Here is a 13645-nt window from a genome sequence, read left to right on the forward strand (position 1 = left end):
TTTTTTGGCAGTTTTGGGGTTTTTTTGTTTGGGTTTTTATTTTTTTAACCTTGATGCATACCTGCCAAGTGGGTAGGAAGAAGAAGCGATGCACATACAGAGGGGAGCAATGGAGTAATATTATCCTGTAGATAAAACCAGAATATCATTAATGGTGCTGAAAACAGCACCTTTTGCCTGTCCATGCTGTCAAAGCTGAGTTGCTCAAAACTGACAAGCCTGATGTCCTGTGTGTCTGGGCTATCTGCTAGTGTTAAATCCTTTGGTGTCAGCTTTACACATCTCTTGGAGCTCCAGATTATTTCTTGCTTGCTGTAATTTTCTCAGCTGCTGTCCTGATCAAGGCTTTTCCCTGGGAAGTTTGTCCCCCCTCAGCTGTGGAGTCAGTAGTTAAAGCCCAGTTAGGCTTGTCACTTTCGGCCCACTTTCCGAAGCTCTTGCCTTGCTTAGGAGCTGGGCACTGACCCCAGGAGCAGCCTGGAGTTTTCAAAAAGCTGGTGAGCAAAGTTAAAGGCCAAGGACTAATGTGAGTCTCAATGCATTCCCCATCCATGTCTTTATGAAAACACTGTCTTAGGACGTGGCAGGTAACTGTAGGTTTGCTTTTGGACAGGTGAGTCCATGGGTCCTTTACATCTTCATTTAACTTTTCTAATCTCCTGCAGCTGAAGTATCCCAGGTAAAAGCCCATGAAATACATGTGTGTTGTGGTTTAAACCCAGCCAAACAGCTCATTCACTCACTCCCCCCCCTTCTTGCCCTCCCCCTACTTCTGGAGGGATGGAGAGGAGAATTGAAAAGAATGTAACTCCCACGGGTTGAGGTAAGAACAGTTTAGTAACTAAGGTATAACACAAATCACTCCTGCTACCACCAATAATAGTAATGATAAAGGAAATAACAAGGGAGGAGAATACAACACCTCAGCACCGGGTGACTGATAGCTCACCCCCCCAGCCCGACCAAGCACCGACCGATACTTCCTCCAACCCCCCAGTCTCCTAGCCCTTCTGGGTAACTCCCAGTTACATCCTGGGCATGATGTGCTGTGGTATGGAATACCTCTTTCGCTAGTTTGGGTCAGGTGTCCTGTCTCTGCTTCCTTACAGCCTCCCTCCTCCCTGGCAGAGCATGAGGCTCACAAAGTCCTTGGCCAAACCAAAACATCATTTTTATCAGCTCTGTTCCCAGTCCGAAAGTCAGAACACAGCACTGCACCAGCTACCAAGAAAGAGAAAAATGACTGCTACTGCTGAACCCAGGACAATGTGATACAGAAACCCTTGCAGCAGCAACTGTACCAGCCACTGTGGGCATAGTGCAGCTGCAAGAGTGCAATGCTGTTCTCCTTAGCTCAGGTGTGGCACTGCACTGTCCTCCCAGAGAAGCCAGCTGCTATCCACATTGAGACAAGGGGGGGCACAGAATTACAAGATGGGATATAGAAATCTTTAGAAGTAGCTTTAAGTAATGTTAAGTTTGATGGCTTTGTAACAGTAGCAATGGAAAATTACTGAGGTGCAGGATACATAGAGAAAAAAAATAAGAGTACAGCTAGAGAACATACTGAGAATTCTCACAAGATAAATCGTTATAGTTGACATAGCTTTAAGAAAAAGCAGCCTAGAAAAACAGGACACAGGGATAAGGGGTATCTGGGAACTGCAGGTGTCCAGGATGGGCTACAGTTAAACTAACTGATAAGTAGGAGGATAGGAGGATTATTATGTCTCTAGTGCTAACGAACCAATTAAACTGGTGTGAGCATCTACTGCACATGCTTCAAAGGCTGCCAGAAGTGATGAGGATTGTTGGAAGAAGTAAACGACCCTCAGAGACCACCACCACAATTCTGTATGCATGTGGCGAACTCTCTGGAAAATGATGTAATCCATATGTAACCTCATGAATATGTATGTATGCCCAGGAACTATATAAGGATGGCTTGTATAGCAATATGGGGACACACGTTAGGAGGAGTTATCCCCCGTGTCTCCCGGCGCTGCAATAAAGAATACCTGCTTGTCAGCTTGAAAACTTTGTTGGCAAGTTTGTTCCTGGAGTTTTCTCCGAATCAAAATGCATACAGTGTTGGTGTGTTTAGATGAATGTTTTATTTCCATTTTTTGATGACTTAAAGAGAGTTTTGCATAGGGAGAGCTAAGGTACAGTACATCCATGTATTGTCAGTAAAGAAGAGGCAAAACAGTGATTGACAAGTGATAAAGGTGTACATGAGAGCTTTTCAGTCCAAATTAGCAGCATTCTGCACACTACCAGACAAAATACTCATGTCACAGGTCTAGGCACTATGTCAGAGAATAATTATTGAGGGACATGGGTGTTACAATTCATGTCTCCTTTGTTTTCTTCTGTGGCTGAAGGCAAATCACCTTTTGTTCTGCATGTTGTCAGCAGGAAGTTAAATCACTCATGCTGCTGGTCTTTACAGCAAACCTCTAGGAACTGGAATCTGGGGCTGTCCACGTGTCTGGCCTCCTATTTACCCTGTCGCCAGTTGTCACCTAACTTGTCCTCTGAAAAACGTGTCTTTTTTTCCCTTGTTGCCAGCCTTCTGCTGCAGACTCTTGCCTGCTCCATCTCCCTGTTGGGTCTGTCTTGTCTTCTGTTGCACTCCCTGATGTCTCAAGACAGCAACTGCTTCTGTCTCTCATCCCCTTGAAGGGAGAAGTTGAACCTTGCAGTTCCGTAGGAGACTTGTAAGAAGAGGAGGTGGATTTGGGCTTGATCTTATGAAATGTGCAAGTACAGCCTGCCAAAAATCCACCTTTCTTGCAGAGAACAAATCCTGTAGTGGCTCCCACAATTTTTTTTGTGTTGGCCACTAGTGATGTTTGTGTCCTTTAATTACAAAAATCTGGCTAATGCCTTCATGCAGCTGTTGTAGAACTCTCCTGAAAGCAGAATGACCATTTTTCACTGACATCCCATGTACCCATGGGGTTTGTTTCCTCAGTTTGGGCTCTTTTGTGCCTGTCATGTTCTGTTTCTCCACAAAAGTTAAAAGCCAAATGATTCCTATTTTCCTACTCCAAAGCTAGGCAAAATTGTGGAGTCAGTTTTTGTTTGGCATGTGTACACCTTTGTTCAAAAATTGGCTTGCTTTCACTGGCAAGGGGATCTGTCTTTCAGCCAAGCTTCCTAAAACATGATGATGATGTTTAGCTAAGTGGTCCTCTGCAGAGATTTGTAGAGGGCTCTGAGAATTCTAGCTTTTAGCAGATTTACCTTGGGCTTGGTCTTGCCTGCCTCTGAGCAGCACCGAATCCCATCTCTGTGCCCCCAGTAGACATTCCCCAGGAGAGAATTTTACGTTTCCATGCCAGAATTATGCACATTCTACATGCAGATTCCACAGTATAGATAATGTTAAGATAGTCAGAGATAGAAATCTAACACAGTCTGACTTCAGAGTGAATAGGCTGTTATCTAGAATTTGATAAGAACTGCTATCTGTCTAGCAAGGAATTATTTGTCTAGTAAGGAATTATCTTAGCTGAGAGCCTGCTGCCTTCATGCTGAAGGACTGACTATGGCTTTATTCACAGCTGCATAAAATGGGAGGGGGGGAAAGGAAGGGAAGAAGAGAAAGCAATGTAATTGGTAATCGTGCTTGGTGGCCACAATGCATTGATTTGTTACACCAATAGTCCCTCCTCGTAGACTGCAGACCTCAAAACAGGGCAATTACATGTGCAAATGATCGTTTGTGGTACTGTGACACCGCCTCGCTTTGAAGCTTTGTTAGCACTCTGAAAGTTAGACTGCTGCTGAGAAATACTCGTTTCTGTCCTGGGAAGCCATATGCTCCCTGAACTTTCAAGTAAGCTATGTTCTTTTATGCCTTGCCAATGTTATCTGCTGCAGGGATTCTTAAATTGAATTAAAGCACAGGAAAGCATCAGTTGAAATTCTTCTAGTAAAATATGTATTTCAGATTTGACTCTAGACTAAGTAAGGAATAACAGAGTTTAACTGGAAGGGGGAGAAAGGAGGGTGCTTTGCTACTTGAGCTCTGGAATTAATTGCCGTGAAGCGTCTGGTTGGGGGGTAGAGGGATGGAAAAGCTTGTGTCTTTCCAGGAACCAAAGATGTGTAACCTCATCTGTTACTGACTTTTCTGTGTACACCAAAGGGAGCTGAGGGAACACTGTTCCCCAGGCCTGCCCGCTTAGGTTAAAAAGTGAAAAGTAGATTGGATTTTTTTTTTTCATGGTGGTTCTTAAATGCTGTTATGGATATAAGGATGACTGTCTGTGTAAAGATGACTGTCTAGCACAAACCCAGGCAGGAAAAGCTCAGATTTCTTTTGCAGACCTCTGGGGAGAGGAAACCGTTCCTTGCAGGGTGTTCACCTGGTACAGTCAGATGGCAGATTGCAGGGTTAGCCCTGCACAGGCTCGTTGGAACAGTCTCGAATCCCTTGCCCTGCTTCGTTAGGGCTAAAATGCTTTGCTTTACAGACTAGTTAGCATAGGCTGAGTGATGTAGCAGTGCAGCTGTCCTGTACCAGTTCAGCAGTCACTTCATGGCACCACACTGTGCCAGGAACACACAACCTGCGATATGAAAGCTCTCTGCAGTAGGCACAGTCCTCATGCCCTTTGTATGAGGAACTTTGCATCCTGCTTGCCCCTGGAAGTGGTGCTCCAGCACCGGACAGCCTGTCTTACTTCATGGGGAGGGATGAAGAGGACAGTCAGCTAGCAGGAACTGCCCTTATTCCAGAGAGGCTCTCCTTGGCTGAAAGGTTTGAGCCCAACTTAGGAGTATAGTGAGGAACAGAGCCCTGCATCTGGGCCCAGGAATTACCTTCCAGGGAGGCAGGGCAATCTGCAGTGCACCCCACTCCTCCCTTGTGCCCAGGCCGCAGCTCCTCTCTTGCTGTGCTGTGCTGTGCAGCATCCAGCCTGTGTGAGCTGCTGAGACCTTCCTGTTCCCTCTCTGCCCACACTGCAGTGGCTGGGTCCACCTCAGTGGGACAAGGTTCCGATGCTCAAGCCTGTGAGGTTTCGACTGCCAAGCCTGATGTCCTGCAGGTTCTGCTTCTCAATCCAGTGTGTGGATATAAAACGGAACTGCTGGTGCTCACCAGTTATGCTGTCATGGGCTTAAGTGTATTATCAGAACAAGGATGATAAAAATTCAGTCATCTGCATTTTTATACCCTAATCTTTCTCTTCATAAATAAGACCAAAGTGCATGTTATCTAATGAATTTTATTTGTTAATCACTTAGATGGCTGGAATATTTCTCCCCCTTGGGTTATATGTATATAAATGAAAATATTGTTAGTGATTTCACAAAATGGTAATTCAGAATAATGGAGAGTTAATCCTCTTTTCATTAGTGAGCCACTTCAGGACATACACTGTGGCAAATTACACTGCATTTTAAGTTGTTCTCAAGTGCTGTGCACTAGAAGAAAAACATTAAACTATTTTTGCATTGATAGAAGTAATTGTGTGGCTAATTTGGATAAGCAGCATGCATTAGGCGCAGCAAAGGAATCTCTTCTTTATGTTCACTATCCACTCTACAGCTGCCAAGTGGAATTTCATATAGAGCTCTCTAGCTTTTTTATATTTAAGAGAACAGGGAGAGAGAAAATAAAGTGCAAAGGGTATAAAAAAAAAAAGGAAAAATCCTCCCCTTATTATACAGTCTATCTGCTGTATAATTCAAAGACTGAACACAGCCTAGTGGCTGGAGCAGTGATATGGCAGTGAAAGATTTCCTTTCTGCACCTTGTTCTGAGTCCCTTGAACTACTCAAATTAACCCAGAATTTCCAGGAAAGCCCTAGAAAGTCACAGAACATAATGGTCCATTTTCAAGTTGGTTCAACGGAGGGGGATGTTCCTCCTACACCCCAGAATTTGTAGGGGGTTAGTTAATGCTTTTGGAAACACCATGCATGGGCTCTGCGGTTTGGTAATCCCACAGTCTGGGGGGACTGAGGACTGGGGTTCACATCTAGAGGTGAAGGTCGGAGCTTTGGTGGTGGTGTGTACATTTCTAATGCTGGTTTCCAGATGTAGTGGAAGTTTCTGAGTACTTTGAGTCCAAAAGCTATAAGTCATTATCTACATAACAAAATACTATGTTTCTTAATATTTTTGGCTCAACATGCTGTGCAAGCCTCAGTGCTGTGTATAAAGATGCCAAACAATTTGGCAAGATTTATGCCTGGGAGTGAAGATTCAAGTCAGCTGTAGAGATTCAAAAAAAAAAAAGAAAGGGAAAGCAAAGTAAAGAGCCAGACATGCACAGAAAAGGATCGTCCTTCGCAAGGACCCATGTAACCTCTCCCCTTCTTTTCTGCACCCCTCCCTGACCCATGGGGGTGCCTCCATCACTGCTGTTGTCCCAAGTATATGTACTTTCTTCCAATTTGTAGCTGTGTTTGTGTGCCTGAAGCTACAGGTCTCTGATAAGGTCAGAGCCCAATGGTGTTGCTACAAATGTACAACTGAGCGAGACTAAAGAAATAAAAGGTGGGAAGAAAAATGGAGTAAACAATTTTCCTTGCTCTTTCCTTCAGAAGGAACAACTGCAATCCTGTTAGCTATTCTGTCTTGTCTGTCATAGGGCACAGGGCTTCATTGCCTTAATGCCAGCTTCAGCCCATATTTATATAGCAGAATAGTTTAAATTCTTTCCCACCCATATTTACTGATCTTGGGAGTTCTCCCAGACCATATTACATCAATCACCTGTGCTAGTGGGGCTTTTGATCCTGGCTTTATTAAATTCAGTTCGGTGTGCACAAGTGTACCAGCTGTGGGTTTTTTACTTGTCTGAAAGATGCTGCTTCTGAAAATACCAAGCAATCACAAATTCTTACGGTTTAGCTGGGAACTGACAGTTTTCAGCATTGGCAAACACCTAAATGTATAACCTATTTGTAAATGTGGAGGCAGATCTTAATCTTACTCTTGTTTTAATGCTTTCAGGTTTTGCTTCCTACCTCTTTACTCATCAGAACTCTGATAAAGTGCAGTCTGTGGTATCTTAAGGGTTGGGTTGTTGGATTGGTTTGGGGTTTTATTTTCAAGATGCCAAGGGAGGGATAGAAAATAACCAAAGCAGACTTACTCTCTGTCAGCTCTGGGCCTTTCATGGGAAGTCTACACAAGTAGAATCATAGAATCATAGAATAGTTAGGGTTGGAAAGGACCTTAAGATCATCAAGTTCCAACCCCCATGCCATGGGCAGGCACACCTCACACTAAGCCATGTCACCCAAGGCTCTGTCCAACCTGGCCTTGAACACTGCCAGGGATGGAGCATTCACAACTTCCCTGGGCAACCCATTCCAGTGCCTCACCACCCTAACAGGAAAGAACTTCTTCCTTATACCCAATCTAAACCTCCCCTGTTTAAGTTATAGATCTTATGCCCACAGCAGTGCAGGAGGAGATAAACAGGGTGCCCCTGAAATTAGCCAGTGGTTTGACCCTCAAGTCCGGGGACTGAATTTATCTATTGAAAAAAGTGGAAAAAAAGGCCCTGGAATTATGATTAAGAGATTATTTATTTGTGTGAAGTGCTTGTTACTGAGAAATTATTCTCTTTTCTGATGCACGGAGAGATGACTTACATTTTTATCAGGTAGGATTCAACATCACTAAAATCAGAGGACATCTGTCTTACAGAAGGTCCAAACCTGAGACCTTCTTGGCTTCCAGACAACTGCAAAAATGCTTTTATTTTTATTTACATTTTAGCTTTATAACTACCTTCATGGAGAAACACGTATGTACAAGAGAGGGAAGTATCTAAGAGAAGGTAAGCATGGAGAATACCAGTTCTCCTACACTTTCAAGAACATGTGCAAAAGGCTTGAATCTAGTTTGGTAACCTGACTCCAGGTAAGACCTCTCAGTGCTGAAGGTGGACAAAAATCAGATCTAATGGCTGAGGGTCTTCTGAAATATGAGGGAGAATCTATTTATTGAGCAAGTTGTTGAATACTTAAGGTATGTTCTGTTTTTCCATTTCCAGCCAGCATGCCAGGTACATACCTCCCTGCAGGGTGAAAAAGTACTTACCCTTTTTGAGTATGACTAAGCAGAGAGCTGCTTTATAAACTGGAAAGTTCTCCTTGCAGAAGCCAATGCACATGCTGTCTGGAGAGCAGCGTTTGCACTTGGGAGGAGGGTAAACAGTGCTTTGGTTTCTAAGCTTTTCATGACTCAAAGTACATCAGTTGAGTTTAGAGTTGGTTAGCTGCAGTAACAAAAGCTTGCTTTGTCAGATGGTTTAACTAAATGAATTTAAAGCGGTGCTCACTGATATGTTACCCTCATGACATTTTACTCAGACCCCAAAAGCTGGCAAAAGCTGTATGCTTCCTGTGTAACTTGGCACTGCTGTACCCCAGGGAACCGCAATGAAGTGCGGCACTGCAAACGTTCCTTAGGTGGCTTTTACCCCCTAACACTAGACCAAAAAACTTAATTTTGTACAAATACGCCTTGGGGGGGAGGAGGAGTAAGTCCTTTCAAAATAAATCTTTCTCTAAAAGAGCCCAGAAACAATTAAGCAGAGTGTTGTACATCCAGAACTGGAAATCCCTGGGGTACCTGCAGTATACTTAACTCAATCCTGTGTTCCTTGTTCTGTCCTAGGCTTCAGCAAGAACTGTCATTTACTTCAGCTCTTTTATCTTACCCTGCATTTTTATGCTGGAAGTGTTCAGGGACTGTAAAATGTTTCATCCAGTGCATTTGTCTTTAAACAGTGAAACTAGAGAAATCACAGCCTCTGTGAAATTACTTCCCAGCCCCTCCTGCTGTGAATATTCAAAACTAACCAGCTATTTCAATGAATTTCTAAGCCACTGATGACTCTTTAAAAACTTATTTTTTGCCCTCATTCTTTATTGTTGACTGAACTGGTTAATGTAAAACAGATTAAGCTGAGATTTCATTAAATATTATGAGAGTGCCCAAAGAAACTTAAAACACAGCATCATCTGAGAGAATTGTAATTCAGTTGGAAAAGTTAGATTTGACTGGAGGGTGGAATAATTAGCAAAAAATAAGCAAAATGTTCTGGGACAGATGTTACAAAAGCTTGAAAAATTGCACTTTTATTCCTAACTTTTAAATTGAAATTATCTTTAAGATAAATACAGTTCTGGCACCTCATTTCCTTGTCTATAAAGTTGTTTCTGTAACATGACCAATTGCTTTACTAAAAACCTAAAAATTATACTTTAACAGCCGTTTTGACTCTCCGGTAGTTTTAAGCCTTTTTTTCCTCTGTGACAAGCTTGTGAAGTTATAAGTTCCCTTAGAAAGTTTGCCAGCTCTCGGTCCTCTCCCTACTTTAGTAAACTAGGTAATAATAGGAGGAAAAGGAGCGCAAGAAGTATAGCAGAAAAGGTATATTGCTTAGCCTTACCTGTAACCTTAGGTGGGTGCTCTGGGTAGCTGAGTCCCGTTAAGTGTGGCAGAACGACAAAAGAAATCTTACCAACTTTGCCACTGGAGTCTATTTTTAGAGGAGGATTTGCTGCCTCTGACCTTGAGTGCTACCCACTCCAAAAGGGTGATCTTTACATCTGCTGGTAAAACTATTCCCTGATGTGACCCGAAACATTAAACCTGATAATTTAGTTACCCAGCCTTGGTATGACTAAGATAATGTCATCCTGTCTGTTGACTATAATAAAACAAAAGTCATCTTTTATCTTCTTGTCCCTTGTCAAGCCTGATGCTATGTTTACTACTGCATGTGGGTTAGGAGCATTGCAGTGCTGTTTTCTGTCATGCCCTGCACAAATGATTTGGCACTGGCACAGCAGTGGGCAGTGGGAATGCCTGACAAGACCCTCATCTCTTGTGTGCTCACTACCATTAAAACATCTTCCCCTGCTTGGTCAGGTTGATCAAAGGTCAAATCTGGTTTCCCCAGTGTCAGAGCCACACCTCTTCAGCTCCAGCATTTTTGTCCACTGTGAGTGTGGTAACCTTATTAGCCCACAGGGCTGTCTGCTAGAGGGATCAATGTTCATGAGAGAAGCTGGTGCACAATATCCTCTCTCCAAGCATTTGTTCTGCAGCAAACCAAGCCTCAGTGTTGCCAACTTGGATGACATCATTGAGATTAATGTGAATTTGGTGTTGCTGAAGCCAGGCTTCTGATGACGTCAGAAGCTCCAACTGTCACTTGAGTATCCATATTTCTCAGGGCAAATTCTTCAGATCCATCGCCTTCTGCCAGGGGGTTGGGGAAGGAGGCAAAGGGGTCAGTCTGCATGAGTGCATGACACCGGGAAGTAGCCCATTGGTCTCTGCACCTGCTTTCTGGAGCCTCCTGGCCCCTTCTGTTGAGAATGGTCTCTCTGAGCAGACCTGTATGTGATGCTTGCTTGTCTTTCTGACTTGCAGCGCTCCCTACTTTCACCCTCCCTTAAAAATATATAGAAAGCAGCCAGTTGTTGTTGAATACCCACTGTGGACCTTTTCTCATCTCTTGCAAAAACAGGAACAGTCTTCAGTGAATGCAAGTGCCTGTACTTGACCAAAGTTTCAGGTTGGCCAGCCATTTTTTCCTGAAGTATGCAAGTCCCGTGGTAGGTGCCATTAATTTTCAGTGGGACACAAGTTTCTCTGTCAGTTATTTTTAATGTTACTTCAAATCCTTCCAACTACCTTCATCATCCCCTGCCTGTATAACAGATAAAAGTTCATCCCAGAAGGACCAGGACCAGACTTGGTCATGGCCTGTGTCTAAAACTGCAGTACAGATGTGAAGTGATAACAAACAGTTTCAGTTCAAGTTCTGGGCATTGGATCTGCTGCTGTTTCATGCTAACAGCATCACTCTAGCCAAGTTTCTGTATTACAGAGCAGCCAGGCTCCTCCCTGCCAATTATTCAGATAGCTGCTCTTAAAATGAGAAAGAGCTTAGATGTTAGAAACCTGCTGTGTCTTCTAAGTTACCTTGGAAGGTTGTTGTGCAAATTAATTCTATACCAGTAACAGAGACGTTTTGTGGAGAAAGAGGTACAGACCCCATATAACAGAACCTAGGAGGGATTGGTTTATTTTTACCCTTGCAGGCAACGCAGTCTGGGTGAATATGGGTAAGATGATACAGCAGACCAGCAGTGCTGGTGCGGGAGGCTGCTCTGTGAGGTGTGCAATGGAAGGTCTGTGTGCTGCGGGTGGTGCAGCATGGGGATACGCAGTGGTCTGTAGCTTCTATTGGGCTGTCACTCCCCAAGGTTGTCTTTCTGATGTCAGATCGATGGCATGACAGTGTTTTGTGGTATTGTTTTTTCAGGCTGGCACGTTGAGTTCCAGGAATATTAAGTTGAAACAGAAGTATTTGTTTGTCTGCGTGGCTGTCAAAACAATATGAGCCCTTGTGCCCCTCGCTCTGTAGGGTCCCAAGAATGCATAGGGAGGGATCATTCTACTCCTGGAATAATGTTCTATTTTGGGGACCAGTTTCCATTAGTGTGTGTGTTTCCATTAGTTTTGCTCTTGTTAAATAAAAAATGCTAGCTGATGAGATGTTCTGTGAGAGTCCAATGACTTACAGTGCTGTGGAGCCTGGACACATGGAAAACACACCAGGAAGGCTCTTATTTTGGAGGAGGTAAGCACCTGCCCTCTGGAAAGTTGAATAGTTGCCTTGGGCTCCTAAAAGCAGATGTTTGCCATGTTATTGAACACTTCTGAAAACCTTGGCTAAGCTGATGATGGTGCTTTGAACATGCAGTTCACTCCCCCTTCCCGCAGCCTTGCATGCATTCAGCTTGCTCTTGCTCAGTGTGCAGATCCCCACTCCTGCCTGTGGTCACCCACTGGCCTGTGTGCCTGTCTAACCAAAGCAACTGCAGCAGGCCTAGAACATGACCCTGGGTAAAAATTCATTATCCCTCTACATTTCATGTGTATTCTGAAAGTGTCTAAAAGCCAACCAAGAATAGGCCAGGCACTATTCAGATGCATGCTAAAAGACCATTCCTTCAATTCAGAGATGATGTTCTAGATAGAAAGGCTTAGATGACACCTAAACAGAGTGAGAAATTGTGGCCAAAATATCACTGACCAGCTTCCTCAGTGGCAGTTTCTGTGGCACAGAGTATGGAAGCTATTGAGAGCTAAAGGCCCATGCAGGGAGGGAAGAAGTGGGAAGTGGGGAGAACAGAAGTTTAAAAAAGGGGAGGAGGGCAAAAAAAACCTTAGGAGGACTGAATTTCTTCAACAAGTACTGAGTAAAGAAAAGGAGAAGGGAGAGAAATGACAGATTTTTGTCCAGACCACACTAGAGGTACAGTTGGAAAAATCTGACACTCTTATTTTCTAAGGCTTGAAATTTTTATGTTACTTTAAAGTAAAAGCTTCGAGTAAAGCTCTGCTTTAGCAGACTTCTCCTCCCCCCCCCCGATCCCAACCTGGTGGACTGGAAGATTTCCTCTTCGCTACAAAATACGCTATTATTTGGGAAAGCTGGGGTTTTAACAATTGCATGGGAAGAATAAGTATATAATTATATAAGATTGGCCTAATGGACATTTGCAGCTGTACTGAGATGCTAACAGCATGCAGAAACCATTATGTTTCCAGTTGTTTGGCAAAAGTTAAGAAACCTTATATATATATATTTATATATATATATATTAAAGTTAACCATAAAGTAAATCCAGATGGTTCTCTCTTGCACAGACAAGCAGTCTTCAGACTAGACATATAGTTGTAGCCTGGCTATAACTTGTTTTGATTACTGCAGATAAAATGTTTTAAATGACTGCGCACCCTCTTCACAAAATGCTGTGTGCCCTTGATTCTTGCTGAAGTCAACTGGCGTTTTTGCAGCACTACATAAAACTTGTTTGACAATACCTTGTGTGCATGAGTATGTAGTTGGGTATTACTTGTTTAATTTCTCCTTTCTACTGAAGTATTGCTTAATGGCCCCCATCAGGGGTTTGGGCTCTGCTGAGGCAGGCATTGCAGACTCATAAAACACAAAGGACAGTTGCTGCCCTGTGCAACCTCCCGCTTGAGCCTGTTCTTGTCTCTTCATCTCCTAGTTAAGGATTGCTGGAAAATATTGGTTGTGTGCTTATTTTTGATTGATGTACTCGGAGTTTTATTTGATTCTTTAATAAGCATTGTCTGTTGTGTTCATTACTCCATTTCATCTAGACGTCAGTTGTGCTAGCTTCTATCAGCAGGGGAATCAGAATTACGTTGCCTTGCGAGACCATCCTGCAAATCAAATCAAAGCAGCAGCTTTGCTTTACAGGGCAAAGATTTAGGTGTCTGAATGTTTTAAGTCAACACATTAGGAGCACTTCTAAAGTTCTGAAAAAAGGGGAACTGAAAGATCCATCAGAAATTATAGATTCATGGTATGTTACTTTTTATGTTGGCTTCTTGGGTGTTTTTTAAGTCAATAAGCAAGTGTTCTTGTAGATAACAGTTGATGTTGTTTGTCCAAGTAGTATAACAAGTAGGAATACTGTTTTATGAGCTGCTTAAGCAGTATCGTCAGAAGGGCAAGTTGGATTTGACCTGGTAGGAGTGAGAATTAATGGCTGGTGAGTCTCTTGCTAAATCTCTGGCAGGGCTAATAGCCCAGCAGTAGTGGCTGTGTTT

General features: G+C 43.2%; 1 long non-coding RNA gene across 1 annotated transcript; it reads right to left on the reverse strand.

The window, feature by feature from the left end:
* Positions 1-61: 61 nt before the first annotated feature.
* Positions 62-9614, reverse strand: LOC133224481 (uncharacterized). The gene is made up of 3 exons (XR_009728857.1): positions 9432-9614; positions 8075-8171; positions 62-125 (listed from the first exon to the last, which is right to left on the reverse strand). It is a non-coding gene; the product is annotated as an uncharacterized LOC133224481 (long non-coding RNA).
* Between the last annotated feature and the right edge of the window lie 4031 nt (positions 9615-13645).

Source organism: Neopsephotus bourkii, unplaced genomic scaffold, assembly GCF_033783945.1.
Source record: "Neopsephotus bourkii isolate Nb327-2 ecotype Australia unplaced genomic scaffold, CSIRO-AGI_Nbou_v1 NB_196, whole genome shotgun sequence".
NCBI classification, from domain to species: domain Eukaryota; kingdom Metazoa; phylum Chordata; class Aves; order Psittaciformes; family Psittacidae; genus Neopsephotus; species Neopsephotus bourkii.